This window comes from Nyctereutes procyonoides, unplaced genomic scaffold (genome assembly GCF_905146905.1).
Source record: "Nyctereutes procyonoides isolate TBG_1078 unplaced genomic scaffold, NYPRO_anot_genome, whole genome shotgun sequence".
In the NCBI taxonomy this organism is placed as follows: domain Eukaryota; kingdom Metazoa; phylum Chordata; class Mammalia; order Carnivora; family Canidae; genus Nyctereutes; species Nyctereutes procyonoides.
In genome coordinates this window covers 11,770,543-11,789,502 of record NW_026575140.1, presented here as the reverse complement: position 1 = coordinate 11,789,502, position 18,960 = coordinate 11,770,543, and the positions used below count along the sequence as shown (strand labels likewise).

Here is an 18,960-nt window from a genome sequence, read left to right as displayed (position 1 = left end):
TAAACGGTTGACCAGAGGTCTCTCTCACTCCCTGCAGGGAGGTGGTGTGACCACCTCCACTGTACAGACGAGGAAACTCCAGACTGAAGAGGTTAAGAAGGAGCCCCACATCTCGTGGCCAGTGTGAGGCAGAACGAAGGTACGGATCCCACAGATGGGATCTACAGATTGGGTCCACACTCTCTCCAGTAGGGACACCAACTGGGTGTGACAACAGCGGTACCAGGTGATGTCCTCCAAGAAGAGGGCACCTCCACCAGTTCTGGACCACCACAAGTTTGACCTCTTCTCTTCAAAATGTAATTTACCTCACCACTCACCAGATGCCCCACAGCAGAGGGCCAGCCTGGCCTATGGGTCCACAGAGCTGAGATCCTAGAATACTTTTTTTTTTAATGCTATCATTCACTGTCTACAGGATGCATCTTGACATCACGTCATTTTAATGCCACAGCCATTCTATGTAATAGATTCCATTTTCAGATGAAGAACCTCCTCTATGAGGCGCATCCTCACTATAGCCCATAAACTAAACTGTAGCCCCCTGCACCCTATCACCCATAGCTCCTCCCCAGCAGAAATTCCACCACCACCACCACGAGTGGCACCATGAGCATGTGACCCAGTATGTGTTCCAGCTGCTCCCCCAGCCAGAGTGGATGTCCCCAACGGTGCCAAATTTGCCCTTTACAGGTCCTGCCCACACCTGTACAACCCACAAACCTGGGGGCACCGTTCCTTCCTGCTTCTCCACCCAGTGACCCAAAACTCCCCAGTATTATGAGCCCCCAAAGATGTCAGGACATAGCCAACATGTTATCTTAACTGGCAGAGGGGAATTAAGGTCACTAAACAGCTGACTTTAGGAAGATCACCCCGGTGCTGGAAATATTCACAAGGGTCCTTAGATGGAAAAGAGGGAGGCAGAAGTCAAAGTGAGGAACTGTAAGAGGCACTGCTGGCTTTCAGGATGGAAGCAGGATGGAAACTAGGAAGAGAGTGAGAACAGATTCTCCCTTAGAGCCTGCAGAAGCCCACGAAGGCTTGACTTTAGCCCATTTTGGACTTTGGACCCCCAGCGCTGTAAGATAATACATCTGTGTTGCTCTAAGGAAACAGTGTGTGATAACTGTTGACAGCAGCAATAAGAAAGGAGTACACAGGCCACCTACACATTAGTATCTGTGTTCCCATCCCATTATGAAATGTTGGTAAGATTGTATCTCCCTGTTTTCTTGAGTGTGGGTTAACCCTAGTTGCACACACACTCAGCATACTGCCTGGCACCAGAGTGTCACTAAATGACAGCTGTGGGATCTGATCTACTGTGGTTGCTAGGGTCAGAATGCCAAATGCTTCCTCTACTTCCAGCTGGGAGTTCTGTGGCTGCCTCAGGACTCACAGGGACTCAAAGGGTTCCCAATCTGGTAAGTCCTACTCACCTTTCAGAGAAGGTGCCCACCTGGCACACTGCCTCCTCCCTCCAGGGTGTGAGTCCTCCGAACCTGGCAGATACCTCAAGGGGACAACTTTGTCTGCCCAGGCCCAGGGGATGACCTGCACACACTAACCCCCTGGCAGAGGCAGGGAAGACACTGAAAAGTGTATATGAATGGCAAACACACACATAAAAGACTGACATCATGGGGGCACCCAGGTGGCTCAGTCGGTTAAGAGTCCAACTCTTGATCCCAGCTCAGGTCTTGATCTCAGGGTCATGAGTTCAAGCTCCATGCTGGGTACGAAGCCCACTTAAAAACAAAAACACACAAAAGATTACATCATTAGCCATTAGGAAAGTGCAAATTAAAACCACAATGAGATACCATTACACACCAGTAGAAACTGAGCATCATTTTTAAATGCTTTATTCGTTTCCAAAAGCAGAGTCTACTAAATTGTGTGGATTACAGGGAGCCAAAGAAGAGAAAAAGGCTTCTCCATAAAACCAAAAATAGAGCCACAAAACACTACCAGTGGTTTAAGCAAATAAACTACCACAAATAAACTAATAAACTATTCACCACAATAAAATCCCCACATCATTTCATGCAGTCATGTGTAACTGGTTCTTGTTCCACTGGATCTTGGATTAGCAGTCTGTTTTCATGAGGCTGTCTTGCTTCTGGAATGAAAAGTCCTGGAAATCCTGACATGGCCCACAGGGACAGTCTGAGAGTTGCTCAAGTGATGTCTGCTCAGAAGCCTTGCACCCAAGAGTATATTCTTTAAAGACTGGATAGTTCAAAGTGCCTGGTACAGTCATTTTTCATGAGGCTGTAACACTGTCCTTTGTCACTGAAACACAAACTGCAGCCTGCAACTTTAGAGCAGAGCCTTGGGGAAGCATTAAACAAAAACATCTGTAAGATGACAAAACCTGCATAGTAGCTGTGGTTCATCCAGGACTCTCACCAATACTGCCAGAATGGGGGAGAGGAAAGGTCTCCATCTGGGGACAGTACAGAACTATTTCCTAAGACTTTAGATGAGTGCTTCTCCTGAGGTTTGTAAAAACACAGGTGCAGTGAGGGCACTGACAAATCTCCAGGGACTTCCCAATCAACACACACACACTCTTTCTAAAATACTTACATTAACCTTTCAAGCATATAAGCTTAACTTCAGGAAGACAGAATGTGTCCTCTGATCTGACTCCTCTTGTGCACATCTTACAACAATAACACATCAAACCTAATAATTCTAGCAGCTCTCTTATAATAAGAAGCAAAAAACAAATCTTTGTGATGTTCCAGGGCTCCCCTGGGACATCTCAAAGATCACCGTAGGTATAAGAGACATCCTAAAAAGTTCCCTTTTTTTTTTTCCCCTCTATCTATTAAATTATTTGGGAAGGCAGAAATCTCAAGGGTTGTCAGATGAGACATGGACACTTGTTTAACATCGATGTGCCTGAGAAACCACCCTTGGTGACTCAGGTAATGAAGTGCCAACGTTTTAAAGCAAACAGACCCGAGAATCTCAGAAGCCATCCATCCGCATAAACACTTGCACGCAGTGTTCACAGCAGCATTATTCATAATAGCCGAGGAGTGGAAGCAATTCTAATGTCCATCAACGATGGGTAAGCAAAACACAGTATATCCACACAATGGGATTAGTCGCCCATAAAATGCAATGAAGTACTGACACGTGCTACAAATGGGTGAACCTCAGAAACGTGATGCTAAGAAGTAAAAGAGGCCAGAACAAAAAGGGCCACATTTTGTGTGACTCCATGTATTGAATGGCCATGAGAGGCAAATTCTTCGAGACTGAAGGTAATGGTTGCCAGGGGATGGGGGCAGGGGTTACATAAGGGGGAGTGACCACTCATGGGCACAGGGTGTCATTTTGAAATTAGGAACTGGGGATTAATTAGGGCCTCAACAATTAGGAATTCATAAATTAGGAATTAATTCTATCTGGAATTAGGCAGAATTGGATAGAGGTAGGGATGGTTGCACAACCTAGTAATATACTAAAAACCATTGACCCATAGGTGAATATCATCTTCATTTTCTTTAAAAAAAAAAAAGCCTATGCAGGCATGGATTATAAAAGAAGTAAAATAGGGACACCTGGGTGGCTCAGCGGTTGAGTGTCTGCCTTTGGCTCAGGGTGTGATCCCGGGATCTAGTCCCACATCAGGCTCCCTGCGTGGAGCCTGCTTCTCCCTCTGCCTGTGTCACTGCCTCTCTCTCTCTATGTCTCTCATGAATAAATAAAATCTTTTACAAAAATAAGTAAAACAAACAGGAAATGCCCATTTATATACATATATACATGTGGCACATTCATAAGTGATGAGTTTTTACTAGGTTTTAAAATCACCTATTCTAGGACATGACAAATTCAACAAAAAACACCAGAAAGTCTTCTGGTAAGAAGACACAGAATCTCTGCTATCTAGAAGAGCCTTCCACAAGGAGGCAAGCCCATTAAACCTGAGGAAACTCTGCTAAAATACAATATATATCATAGCTTCTCTTCAGATGCAGGTTTTATAAAGCAATATACATAAAATTCACTTTCCAAACTTTATATCGTTCCTACTGCCCTTTTGCATTCTGGAACAAATGGACACTTTACTACAGGGCAAAGAGGGTCAGCAGGGTCAAAACTATTTTCATAATAATGCTAAAATATTATTCACCTTGACTTGCAATATGTTCACCACTGCTATTTGCAAATGAATCAATAAGTATTGGTAAATGTTTCGATTTGTAATGTGCCAAGTATCGATAGTTTTAACCCACATAAACAAAAGCTCTTTGGGTAATCTCAATAGGCCTTAGGAATGTAGAGGGGGAAACTGCATCTTAAAACACAGTGCTGAGAAAGAAAACAGAATTAAGAAATAGTATAATACCGTGTAAGTGAATTAAAAGTGCCTATACACAAGAAAGCAATGATGTTTTGTTAGAGCATTAAAAAAAAAAAAAAAAAAGACAGCCATCGAGCATTCCAGAATGATTGTGTCTGTGGGAAGAGGAGGAATGGCCATGGGAAATCTCATCGAAAGGGATTACAGCACCAAGAGAGGGACCTCACATACACCGTTGATAATGACGCCAGGAACTGAAGAGTGAACTTAACACTAATCCTGTGCACGGGGGTCCCCACGCCCCCCACTCAAGAGAATAAAGTACCCAGGGGCTTCCCCACCCAGCTGCAGCTGCCTGGGACAGAGTGGACGCCACACACAGACCCTCTCATAGGCTCCCAGCACCATCTCCTTCCGGGAATGCCAGACCTGGAGGATTTTCTCCAGCAAAGCCAGGCCCGGTAAGGAGCAGGGGAGCATCCATAGCGTGAGGAGCAGCAGCAACCAGGATAGGGAAGCTCAGAGGCAACGCAAGCATCTTTATTATGTTCAGACTGCCTACGTTGGTGACCAAACGTTTTGTTCAGTTGCAGGGATGAGGGTGGGAGTGCTGGCCGGGTGGGAAGCACATGCAGGAAGCATCTGTCATCCTGTTAAGTGGATATTTTTAAGATGCATGAGTTAGAGCACCATAGTGCCCATTTGGTGCGGGGGGAGGGGGTTAGGGTACATGCTCCATCGTGTTAAACCAACAAGAAAAACATCAATGATCAGTATCAGATGAGGGGCTCGTTTCTGCTTAACCAGGACCCCGACCAGGAGAGAACTTGCCACTTGCCAAAGCAGCACATTCCTCTGTCACTCAGCTCAGTTATGAAGTCTGTCATTGTTTGACCACTACCTGCCCCCTCTGGGACCTGGAGAGACAAATGAGCTGCTAAACCACCAGCCCAGGGCAGAACGGGACAGGCCGGCCTGCAACACCCAGTCCCGGCCAGCTTCTTTCCAAGCAGGTGATGGGTTCTCACTACTAACAGCTCCAAACAGGACCCAGAGTCTCACCAACTCCCCCTTCAAAGGGATCGCTAAAATCTTCGAGAGCAGAAATTGCTAACAGAACTTAGAGGCTTAAAGCAAAAGCTAGTGTCCTGAATGGTCATTTTAAAAACCACAGTAAAGTCTTAAAGAGTTCTTCTTCCCCACGACAAAACCATGCTCTAAATCACAAAAGCCAAAGCAGCACACCTCGGCTATAGGGGAGTGTGGGGACAGGGCGTCGCATCCCCAGGGGGTGACTGTCAGCACACAGGAAGGAGAGGCTGAAGGGGTGCCAGCTGTCCCTAGAGTCCCAGCTTAGAGCAGAGCCTCTGTCCCCTCCACAGGCGGCCACTGTAAGTCCTGCGGAGAGGGCTGCTGCTCATGACTCACTTTCCAGGGTCACTGTTCTCAGCAACCCCCCCACCCCCGTGTCATGAGAACCACTGAAGTCAGGAGACACTCCTCAGAAGACAGGGTATTTCATCAAAGAGTAAGCGGCTGAAGCCACAGCTGGATTAAACGGTAAGGAGCTGAAGAGCCAGAGGCAGAAGAAAATCGAACCCCAAAAGGGTTCAAAAGTTCTGGAGAGTTAAGAGGGGCACAGGAGCCCTCCACCGAGGAGGCGGCGGCGGGGCGGGGCCCACAGCTCACACCCCAAACCCCAGCACCGATGCACTGCGAGTCAGAAAGCAGTTCAATCCCAGCACAAGAAAACATGAAGCGCGATGATCCACGATCGTGTGATGGAGTTTGATCACAGTGATCCCAGGACAAAATACCGTCGCCACAACGGCTTCAAAGTGTCGGCCTCTGTCTCCTCCACGAGGAGAGGGGGAGCTATCGCTGCACCGTAGCAGGAAGGACAAGGAAGGTGTCGGGCCACCCGCTACCCAAAACTCGAGAAGAACATCACACAAGGCTTTGGAAGGCCACTGGCAGCAGGCCATGGCTCGGCAATACAGAGTCGGGAAGAAAGAGTGGTTTGAAAAAAGATGTGGCCTTCCGAGGCCCACTGTGCGATGAGGTGTCCAGCATGGGGGGGAACTGGAAGAGGACGCCAAGCAATGGAGGCGGCAGGTGCCCCCTGGGTGCTGGGTCAGCGCTCCTCTGGAACACGAAGGCAACGCTACACAGGACCGAATGAGGACCACAGGCAACAAGTCACGTCCATGCACAGACAGCTGATCAGGAAGGAAAAAGAGCAGAAGCTGCCTGAGGATGTGAAAATGAACTAGCAGAAAATCCAAGCCCTGGAGAAAAAGTTAAAAAAAAAAAAAAGAACCACAAAATACAAGAAAGATCCTATAAAATTTACAGTTGTACTTTAAACAGGAAAGCCATGAACTCTCATTCATGTACAGGATGTTAGAAGAGCTCTTGCCCCCTCCCCCGGGGTACATGCCAACTTGAGATTGGTTTTAGGACAAGCACACATAGAAAGAGAGAGAGCTTCAATAGCGTGTCCTTTCAAAACAGCTCCAAGAAGTAAGCAGCCACCAGAAACTTCCAGGAGAGCGCCCTTGGCGATCAGAGGGCTCCTCTGGCCCAGCCACCAACACAGGTGGGATCCGGCTCCCGGCACCAATAATAAGCCCACCCACGGGGTCTTTCTCTTCTTGCCAAAGAAGCCCATCCAATCTGGCCTGCAAGTCCCAACACCAATTCCTAGGGGTCCTCTGAGGCCTCAGGTGCCTGGCATGCCTCCCAGTGGGTCCAGCTAGGGTCCCAGATGCAAGAACTCCTTCTCTCCTGAAAAGTTAGATGTCCTTTCCAGAATTTTCTTGATTTCTAAGAGGAAGGTGACCAGCCCCCTGGGGAGATCACCGCCTCATCCAGGACTTCCTGTCCTTCCGCCCATGGTTGGTTCTCCTTAAACCTACTGAGAAAACATAATCTCTACCTTCCCCAAATAAGAACTTCCCTTTGCCCAAGACGGTACATGCAGACAACAATCTGAGGTTTGAGGGATTTAAAAAAACTGTCTGACCACTATTATAAAGTGGTCAAACTGTTTGTTTTGCTCAAACTGTTTCTTCTCAGCATCAACGAGCCCAACTACAAGATCCTCATCATTCACTGGAGGAGCTTAGCCTCCACTAGGGTCCATGTCTGCTGAAGAAGCCGCCACACCAGGCTTGTCTGAAGTCTCAGCTCCTGATCTCGTTCGTATCTATGCTCTGCTGAAACCCCTCACTTCTGCAGGTTAAGGGCAGGAGAACCACTGTGTCACAGTATCAAAGGGGACCTCACGCGGTGCCCACAAAGATGGCCAATCCAGGGCCAACCCAGTCATCACCACCACCACAATCCTCCCTGGCTCTTCTAAATGAGACTGATGAGATTGCAGGGCCCACCAGTGGAGACTGGACACAGTCTAGCATCAGCTCACCGTCTACATAGCAAATGAGAGGACTCCGTGCTGTTAGGGCAATTTGTACCACTACCCCTGATGCAGTCTGCCTCACTTGAAGAGACTTGCCCATTTCCAAGGAACTGCAAACCTGATACCCCGCCCCATGGCTGCCATGCCCATCTGGGAAACAGAACCTCCAATGGCACAAGTCTATGATAACTTGCAACATCAACTTGGTCCATACGGTACAGCATCTGAGAGTGTTCTTGAAAAACCTAGGGATAATAACCACACTCCCTCTGCAGAGAGCCGCCTCGGTGCCTTTAGAGCAGCAAGCATCATTGCTGGAGTGCACACACCTTACTCAACCCTAGATGTCTTGGTGTGGGTCACATCTGTCATAGCACAGCCGTCGTGTCACAAGAAGCTCGTTGGAATCCTTATCATCGTGTCCACAGGACCAGCTGTGCAGACGACAGTCCAGGTCAACGAATACAAAGGGACTCAAAAGACCACACTAAATGCTTCTGACACACACCTCCAAGCACTGGACACCACATTGATTCTTATACCTGGAGCTACTGACAAGACCCCCAGATCCCACCAGGCGGAGGAGAAGCTCCGGGCAAACCCCAGCCCCCTGGTTTAAAGGCAATCCATCACCCAGGGGTGCTTGTTGCTGCACCCACAGCATTTCCAAAGCTTGCTTCTGCTGCCTGCCATTAGACATCACGGTCCCAAAGATGGGGGAGTCAAAATGTTGGCAAACCCACAACGGAAGGACTGCCCAAAAGCAAGCTCCACGAGCATGCAGAGAAAAATCTTCCAAAGTCTGGAGGAACATTCTTCACTCCTGGGCAGTGACACAGGAATTCCTGGGGACATGTTTGAGCAGACATACAAGGAGTCAAGCCAGAGGAGAGCAGAATGTTATACATCTATGGAGGAGGATTAATCATTTAAAAGGTGGGGAGTCAAAGACCCTCATCATATCCAGGACACCCCAGCACAAGGGCACCCAGTGTCGGGTCCTCTTAGACCACGTCCTAAATAGTGGGGACTTCAAATGCTTCAGATTCTTTTTCCACACTGGGTTCTTCTCCTTAAAACCCTTCTCTGGCTTTTCCCCTGAATGAGGAACTACCAACTTGCGGTCTGTGGTTTAAAAACAAACAAACAAACAGAAAATGTATTTACCACAAAAGATTACTTCAAGATCTTGTTCTCCACAGAATTAACTATTTAATTTTAATTGTAGCTCAGGTCTTACTAGTAAAGGACTGAGTGATTATGTTGCATTTACTGCTCTAAAATCCCTGTAGATCTGAGTGAAAAAAAGAAATACAATAAAAACCAAGTTTCAATTGATCCAGCTGCCCAGCCAGGTTAAGGAACCAGTCGTTTATATCAAACGGGGCTGGGGTTCAGAAAGACTGTGGCCCGTCAACTTTGAAAAATCCTTTGCCAGGTTTTCACTGGACCCTCCGACTGTGCACAGAAGTTGGCAGACACGCTGAGGCTCAGAAAATTAACTTTTGCTATAAATTTCAGTACAGCGCATAATGGCCACTCGCGGAGGGCTCGCTGCATAGAGAACTGTACAAAGCAGGAGCTCTCTGCCAGAGGCAATCTGTCCCCCGCTCCCCCCCTCCCTGAGGACATTTAGCAACACTTGGAGACATTTTTGATCATCGTTAACTAGCATCTCATGGGCAAGAACTACAGAAGCTAATCATCCTACAATGCACAGAACAACCCCCCACTCCCACCCCAAGACAAAGAGTTATCCGGCCCCAAATGTCAATAGTGCCGAAGCTGGGAAATGGTAGTCTGGAATAAAGACACTTGACTCCCCCAAGATATCCAATCTGGAGTCCGGACCCCCACCACCACCCCGCACCCACCCCCATCTTAGACGTAAACTCTGTGCTTGAGGAGAAAAGTGACTTATGCACAAAGACACAGACACAAGGCTCTGCGGTCTTGGAGGGGGTAGTTCACCAGTCCCTGATGCCATTCAACCCCTGACACCCTCCCCTGCAATATCAAGCACCCAAAGATACTGAGGTCAAGAACTCTTCCATTTTTTTCCCATCCTTCTAAGTAAAAGAGAGAAAGCCTGATCAAAAGAACCTGTGGCCCATATTACCCCATTTAGACCTCATAGCCCTGTAATCAGGTCAGGACTGTTGCAATCACCAGGTGACAGAGAAAGATACTGGGGGACAGAGAAGGTTAGATAACTTTTCCAAGGTGACACAGCCAGCAAACGACAGAGCCGCAGGCATGGCCAGAGCGCTCCACGTTCAGGATCCTGGCAAGGCAGGGCACTCCGACTCCAGTCTGGCTTCCCCTGGGGTTTGCGCTCCTGGGCCGCTTTCAGCTCGCCTGGAGACAAGTCATCAAAGACACCTGGCCAACCCTGCCACACCACCCTCGGCAGGGCCAGCGGCACCCGAGGCTCTGGCGTAGACGCGGACCACTGGAGTAGAGCAGAGGCCGCGCCCTCCTGGGGCCACCATGCTTGCAGGGAGAGGGACCCTGCAACGCCTCTCCCACCTCTCCTGAGCTGCGGGACCGGGCAGGTGGCGCGCTGGCACCGGGCAGGCCAGGAGGCCGCGGTCTGGGTCAGCTCCTTCCCATCTCCCACCGCGCTCACCTGTGAACGCAACCCACTGCCCAGGGCAGCCGATTCACGAAGCTGGCAAGTCAGCTCCAAGGCACATCCCCCCTGCATCCGCGGTCACCCTAGCTGCCCGCCCAGATCCTGCCAGGCCCCTCTCTGTGCTCCCCAGAGGCCTGCAGCCAGCCAGTATCTGGAAAATAATCAGTACTGGCGAATCCCTGAGGAGTCCTCAGTCTTCCTCCAGGAAACCTCTCCTTGGTTCCCCAAGTCTCTTTGCTTTTGTTCCATAGCAAGAGGTGGCTCTGGGTGCTGGCGGGCTGCGGTGCAGGGACCGGGCTGACTCCTCCTCCAGCTCAGACCGATGTGCCCCAGGGCTCATCCTCTGTCCTCTTTTCCTGCCATTGACTCTTCAGTCTCACCACGGGCTTCCTGCTGAAAGCCACCCAGCATGGCCCCTATGATAAGCAGGAGATTGCATTGGAGCAAACGGTCTTCACAGGCACATTTTTCTTACAGTTTGCAAATATGTGTATTCAAATAGAAAATGTTTTGTTTCAGAAAACAATAGCCAACCCAGTTTGGCAGGCGTTACCCGTTTGCCATATGTGCAGTACTGCCCCATCTGGACCCGACTGGAGCTCCTTTTTTTTTTCTTTTTTAAAGATTTTAAATATTTATTCATGAGACACACAGAGAGAAGCAGAGACAGGCAGAGGGAGAAGCAGACTCCCTGTGGGAAGCCCAATGTGGGACTCAATCCTAGGACCTCGGGATCATGACCTGAGCCAAAGGCAGGTGCTAAACCGCTTAGCCACCCAGGTGCCCTTGGAGCTCCACTTTTAAGGGGCCTCTACTCTATTCCTTAACTGGCCTCTCTCCTCCTCCTAATTGTGCCTGGGTGGTTTTGGGGAGGATTGGTGGTGGGGGGTGTGGAATGCCCAGTCCCCACAGCAGGAGGAGGTGAAATGTTCTGGACTCTGATTCCCTCAGGGCAATGTTTGAGGCCACAAAGCATGATGGTCCACACACCAGCACCACATCTCAGGATGATTTGGGGGGTGCTCTGCATTCTAGAAGAGGCTGAGAGTATGAACTCTGCCATTTGATGGAGAACAAAGAAGCCCACAAGGGAAGTGAATGTGTCAAGATCACAGTGTCAGGGTAGGGACTAAAGCTGCAAGGGCTCCAGGCTTTAGAGTATTTGTGAGCTGGTGGCATCATCAGAACCCTCTTTTCATCCCAGAGAATAGGCTGTGAAGACAAGGGTCTCCTCTCCCTGACTCGGCCCTGAGAAGAGGAGCCAGCCAACTGCCCTAGGTTCAGAGCTGCTGCAATTTCACTTGTGGGCATCCTGCCCCTGGGGTCTGCATTTCTGGTCAAGAGGGAGAGGACCAGGGCACCAGAGGTAGGGATCCAGGTGGGGCCAGAGCACCTCCTGCTGTCTTACTGCTAAGCAACCCAAACTTCAGGTCTGCCTCTCAGATTTCTTGGAGTCCCTGCCTGAGAAAGCTGAAGGTAGGGTTCAGGGCATACCCCTCCTGGAGAGTTCCTCCTTTCGCTCTAGACAATCCTACGGGAATACTCCTGGGATCCCTGTTAATGGGAAACTCATGCCCACCATCATTTCCTTTCTCTCCCTTGCTGCACCACATAGTGTGGTGTTTTTTCTACAGCCCAGCCAATCAGGTCTGGTACTTTAAGGATCAGACATGATGAGCCACGGTTCCAGTCCTTGTGGAGTTTCTTAAGTGAGGCAGATAACCAAAGAAACGGTGAAGCAAAGATTTGATGGGCTGAGTGCAGTGGAATGGGGGACCAAGTACCCAGAGGGACTCTAGCGGCAAGACATCTAGAGCTCTGAAGAGGAAAGAAAGGTAGACAGAACATGGAAAGGCCATTTCTGGAGGCAGGAACAGACACAGCCAACGCCCCTTCTCACTTGTCCCTTGTCCCAACTGCTTCCTCTTCCTCCTTCCTGCCCTCCCTCCTAACTCGCCATGGATCACAGTGGTTGTCACCTCAAGAATCTACCCACCTCTCCTGACTGGCCTGTCTAGCTAGGTCCATGTCTGGGGGGATCCCTGTGACTCTCCCAGCCCTCTTACCTCAGCCCTGCTGATGAACACTTGGTTTCCTGAATCCTGTACAAGCCTGTCCACAATCTGGACACTTGAGAATTCATTACGTGAGAGATATTTCTTACACAGGGGATTCAGCAAAGTCTAAACCATCCTTTGCCTTTAAGAAAGAGAAATCATCCCAGGGAAGCAAGAAACGTATAAAAGAGTCATGCTGAGGGAAGAAGTTTCTCTGCAAGTTCAGAGGAAGGATCAAGCTCACTCTGGGCCATTTTAAGGCAGGAGGAAGTGTGGAGGAAGAGATATGATCCCTATGGGTAACGTGGTGGTAGTGGTGAGATTTGCATGTGGAGAGGCAATGGAGTTAGGAGCAATGACTTGGAGCAGGAAGCCTCAGGATGAATCGCCTGAACGACCACAGGGAATATTTCCCAGGAGACAACTGGAAGCAAGAAAGAAACATAATAAAAAGTGTGCTTATAGAGATTCCCAAGACAAAGGGTGGCCAGTCTCTCTGCAGAGGCTACGATAAACCTGCACTGCAGCCCAGGAGGGTAGGAACAGCTTAAGGTCACCTGCATTTAGCAGAGCCTTGGCCCTTGAAGGCATCCTGCAAATGACCATCTCCATGGGAGGCCTGCCTTTAACCCAAGGGCCATTTAATACTCAAGGTCCAGATCAGAAGAAGTTATACTCTTGTACCTTAAGCTTGTTTCAGCATAAAGTGCGGATGATAATTAAAAAAATAAATAAATAAAAACCTCCAAAGGCGACACTAAGGACACTTCCATATTCCATACCTGGCGTCCAGTGACCACTTGCTATCATGAGACTATTCTATTTCTTAAAAGCCGCTCTCCCCCGGGCTTCAAGGCTTTGCACCAGCCCCTGGTCTTGCTCCCTCAATCTCTTCTTGCCCTCTAATAGTGGCATTCCTGAGTACTGCACATATCTGAAAGCTCTTTACATACGCGGGTCATTTAATACCACCACGGTGCTTTGAAGATACTGTTCCTTCCCAATTTAAAGGCAAGAAAACTTAAGGACAGAGCTCCCACGTGCACAGTAGGGGACTGAACGGGATTACTGGATCAGACACCCCGCTCCTAATCACGCGTGCCCACGGCCCCATCCAGGACCCTCGAGCCACACCTTCTCCCTCCATAACCTCTCCCTGGCAGCTGTGGGGGCCAATCTCACTTCGTTTTGAGCCTCCCATCTTTTCCTTTGATCAACGGACCCACATTTCCAAAGGCCAGTGGAATATACGCACATGGATGTCTGTCTTCCCCTGAAACCTGACCAGCTCCAAGCACCCGACCCTTTCGTCCAGCCTCAGCCTCAGGGCTCCTCCACCAGGGCACAGGGTCCATTCTACCCCGAAGTCTCGTTCAGCGTGACCAGGCCCATCTTCCTGCCTCTGGGGGCCTGGAGGGCAGCAACCTGTCCTCAAGGGGCAGGCCGGTTCACAGACCCACGCACAGTAAATGCAGGACCTACATCAAACCGGTGACCCTCCCAGCTCCCCTACTCTGGTTCACAGCAACCACCTTTCATCTGGTCCTCGGAGACTGGAAGCTGTCCCCTCGACCCATCCCTCTCCAGCAGCCTTCCCTTTCCTCCAACTGTCCTCTCTGCTTGGAACCACCTGCCCCTCAACTGCTTCTCGGATTGTTCCCTTTCCCCACATTCTAACTGACCAACGGTACACCACAGGCCCCAGAAGGTTCACTCAGGTCAAATCCAAAACCCCCTTGAGTCTTGACCACACCCTGGCCCCTGTTAGCATGAACTTCCAGCGTCCATCTCACCCAGTGAACCAGAAACTCCTTGGGGACAAGGAACTGGCTTTTCTTCCATTTTTCGTCCCTATAAGACTGATCAGCCTGGCACACAAAACCTTTAATGTATTTCTGAGTAAGTGAATTTGGGTATTTAGTTAAAGCAGAAAGTGTCTCCATTCCTAAGGGAGCATTTTATTTAATTAACATTTTAAAAATATCGTATGTATTTCCTGACAGAGAAACATGAAATTGCCCACACCCACAGCCCAGGTCTACGCTCCTCGTCACATCACGCAGCCATCACACCTGCCATGTTTTATTGATCCATTTGTTTATTCTGTTTGAGTGTTGATGAGTCCTTCAACATTTCAAGGACAAAGTTCACCTGATCCAGGGGAATTTGCACCTCAATACCAGAAACACCCAGGGAGTGTGTTAAAAATACAACCTGAGCCCCATTTCTAAGATTTGCTGAAGCAGAACCTCGTTTTTAATGTTCAAAACTTTCCAAGTAATCATTAAAGTTCCCACAGACCCTCCACCCAGCTTCTCCAGATGTTAACACTTACGTAACTGTTAACACAAGGATCAAAACCAGGAAATGAACATGGAGATGTTAACTCAGCCACAGACTGCACCCGGGTTTTACCAGTTGCTCATTATGTCCCTTACATGTTGTAGGAGCCAATCCAGGGTACCATCCGGCACTCAGCTGTTCGAGTTTCCATATCCCCATGTGATGAGTGTGCTTGAACACATTTCCATGTTTGAGGACCATCGTCATTGGGTCACTGGGCGTGTGTGCAAATTGTCTGCTTACATCTTTTCTCATTTTTCTTTTGGAGATTTTATCCTCTATACCTCAATTCTCAAGAGTGCTCTGTGTGTCAGGATTTTAAGCATTCCATCTTTGTAGCAAAGCCCAAGTACTGGGGGCTGCAAATATTTTCTCTCAACTTTTTAGTTATCTTTTGACTTTATGGTGTTTTTTGCCATGTCCAGCTTACCAATGATTCCTTCACTCGCCTCTGGATTCAGAGTCAGTTTGAAATCCCTTCCTTACACTGAGCTCAAGGGGAACTTACCCATGCTTCTTTCCCCCCCACTAGTACTTACAGGGTTTCATTTTTCACATGTAAATTCATGATCCGTTTGAGTATATTCTTCTATATGTGAGCTACGAATTTAAGTTTATCTTTTGAAATGACTACCCAGCTTCCCAGCATCGTTTATTAAGAAGTCTATCACTGCCTCTGAGATTCAAGATGCCACCTTTATCATACACTAAATTTCCATCTGTATTTAGGTTCACTTCTGCACTTTCTATCCCACTGGTCTGTCTATTCATGTGCCACGGCCACACTGTTGTAATTACAGAGACTTTATGGTTTGTTTTAATGTCTGGTGAATGAACACTAAAAGACCTTCCCCCCTTTTCAATGTTTCCCTAGATACGCTGCCAGGCTTACTTTTCATATGAACCTTTCTATCAATAAACCACGTCCCTCTAAACAACTCCAAGAAGTAAGAAGTCACCAGAAACTTCGTAAAAGACACCTTCAATGCCCAGAGAGTTCCTCTGGCCCAACTATCAACACAGGCAAAATCTGGCTCCCAGCACCAATAATAAGCTAATAATAAAAAGACCCTGTGGGGTCTTACTCTTCCTGCTGAAGATGTTTCACTTGGACTGGAAGCCCAAAAACCAGTTCCTAGGAGTCATCTGGGGTCTCAAGTGCATGGTATGCCTCCTAGCGGGCCCACCTGGGGGTCCCATCCACAGATAAAGAAATCCTTCTCCTCTAAAGAGCTGGATGTCACAGACCACCTGTCATCTCTATGATGTCCATGGTCACACCAAAACAAAGATGCCGGCTCCATCAGGACACTCCACCACAGCCTCACCCAGGAGCACCTCCCATGCTACCCCACCCCCCAGCCCATGATTAAACATCCAGTTCCAAGAGACCTACTGTGAAGACACCATCTGTGCTTTCCCCAAATAAGAACTTCCTTTTGCCCAAGAGGGTGCATGCAGACAACAGTCTGAGGTTTGGGGTTTTCTTTTTTTTTTTTTTTTAAGATTTTATTTATTTATTCATGAGAGAGAGAGAGAGAGGCAGAGACACAGGCAGAGGGAGAAGCAGGCTCCACACAGGGAGCCTGATGTGGGACTTGATCCCGGGTCTCCAGGATCATGCCCTGGGCTGAAAGCAGGCGCCAAACCGCTAAGCCACCCAGGCTGCCCAGGTTTGGGGTTTTCAAACACTGTCTGACTGCTACAAAGACCACTGCCTTCTATAGAATGATCTTAGTTCAGCTCCTACCAGCTCTATAAGTAACTCAGAAATATATGATGAATTTAACGCTGTAAATCAGTACTTTTTTTGTGGGTGAAGAGCAACCATTCCCCAGTTACTTTGATGTGTAGTCAGTTTGGAAGCCAAGGGAATGTAACTGACCGGGCTGGGCTGCGGCAGCTCTGGGGACTGCTCCTACTCCCTACGGGGTGCCCTTGAGAACAGCTGGACTCTCCATACCAGGTAGTGAGTAGGGGAGCTCAGCAAAGCCAGAGAAGGCTCTCCAGCTCACACTGCTTCAAAGGATCAGTGACAAGCAACAGTCACCGCAGCTGCCTCTCCATGCTAGGCGAATGCTGCACACTCTAGAATAGTATCTCCCTTCAATCTTCAGCAGCCCAGGCGGGCAGATTCAGGTATGATCGCCTTTTTATGAGAATAGAGGGGTTAAAACAACCAACCACGGCAGACCCGGAGATGAACAGAGGCACCTCACTCCAGCAGCCGCACACTGTTGTCTCCAAAACCTGGTCTTCTAAGGGCATTATGAGAAGTGCAAGGCAGAGGACTTGTCCCCAGGCCCCTAGGTTGCATGGCCACAGCCCAGGGAACTTATGGGACGCTGGTATCCTAAAATAAGCTGCAAGGGATTCACCTAGTTGCTTCACAGAGGAGAAACAAACCCAGAAAGTGAAGAGACTTTCTTCAGATCACAAACCCAGTCAAAGTCCAAGCAAAGACCAGAGTCCAGGTCTCAAAGGCAAGGCTCCTGGCATCCCCAACAAAGCATGTAGGTGTTAGAGGTGATGCAAGGCTGCCCCCTGGAGGAAGGGTAGCAAAACTGCAGGCATTCCTTCCTGAGACCCTGGGCAGCTTCACTTTGCTTGCTGGTGGACTTCATGACCTTGGCCCTCCCTGGGGGCCAGGCGGGGGTGGTTCTCCCTTCTCTACTGGTGCCCCCTGTGGAATCCTCAGGACCCCCTAACTGGGGCCCAATACACACAAAGCAGTTTTCCCACTCACTGCGTCCCTGAAATCAGGGCCTCGAGGAACACCTAGAGAGAATGGCTCTTCATTTCTCTAAGAGGCACTGGGATGGGTGCAGAATCTGAGACAGTAAACCTGTCCGTCTCCCCAGAGGTGATAACTTGCTGGGTGTCTCAAATACAATCTCTGGTGACCCGAGGGCTGGAATGGAAACAGAGGGGAGGACTAAAGAATCAAGGGAGGGGCTCGTGGCAGGCATTGTAGCTGAGCTAAGTGTGAGGAGGAGCTGATTTCAGAAATGAAGAAGCCGGTAAGAAAGTCCCAGGGAAACAGAGAAGACAGGGCCACCCACCCCCCACCCCCCACCCACATCCCCTGGTGCCTGCATTTCCCCTCAGTTCCCTGCCACCCAAGTTTTGGGGCGGGAGGGATCTCCAACATTGACTCCTTACAATAAGCCTGTACCCTCTGCTGCACCTGCCTCTCCTCTCAGACCCTCCATTCTCAGTAAGCTAAAACTAGTTCTTCTGTACCTGTGGCAGAGGGCCCAGAAAAATCCAAACCAACCTCTGCCCCAGAGAAAAAGAAGTCATCTCAGGGGAAGAGCAAAGGTTTCGAAGAAGTGACCAAGAGCAAGAAACATCTCTGCTTGGGAAGCTTGGCTGGCTCAGCGGGTGAGCATCTGCCTTCGGCTCCAGGCGTGATCCCATGGTCCAGGTTTCGAGTCCCACATCACGCTCCCTGCATGGGGCCTGCTTCTTCCTCTGCCTGTGTCTCTGCCTCTCTCTCTCTCTCTCTCTCTGAATGAATAAATAAAATCTTTTTAAAAAATCATACAATCTATGTTGGTCTTGCCAGTTTATTAGACTCTGTAGTTTTGGATTCTCTTCCCCATGATTTGCTCCCTTATTACATGCGGGGGCATCTCGTCTTGAAGGACAGACGAGCGACGCCACTCCCCGAGCGGGCGGGCGGAGGGCTGGGTGGGCACGACGCAGATTCTTCCCTGTTTTCCTACTGAACCCACACCCCAAGAGCCTTCTGGAGTCTTCTCTCCCGCTCCTCGTCCGGCACCAGGGCTTGGAGGCCTCCCGCCCCGCCCCGCCCCGCCCGGTCCCCGCCCGCCCCTCGCGCAGGGGCGCCCCCTGCCGCCCGCCCCCCGCCCCGCGGGCGAGCTCCGCCAGCCTGAGGTGCTCCCGCGGCCAGCAGCCGCCCTCAGGACGACACCCCGGCCCCGAGGGCCCCGCACCTGCCCCGCGCGCCCGCGGGGTCCCCCTCGGAGCCCCCCCTCCCCCCGGGGTTACCGGGAGAAGCCGACGCGCGGGGGCGGCTCGGGCGGGCGGAAGGGGCTGTCGGCGCTTCCCTTCCCGGGAAAGGGGCCCTCCGGCGCAGCGGCCCTCTTGGCGCAGTGGGCAGCGCGTCAGTCTCATAATCTGAAGGTCCTGAGTTCGAGCCTCAGAGAGGGCA

General features: G+C 49.8%; 1 non-coding gene across 1 annotated transcript; it reads left to right on the top strand.

Moving 5' to 3' along the window:
• Window positions 1-18,887: 18,887 nt before the first annotated feature.
• Window positions 18,888-18,960, top strand: TRNAM-CAU (transfer RNA methionine (anticodon CAU)). Its single transcript has one exon. It is a non-coding gene; the product is annotated as a tRNA-Met (tRNA).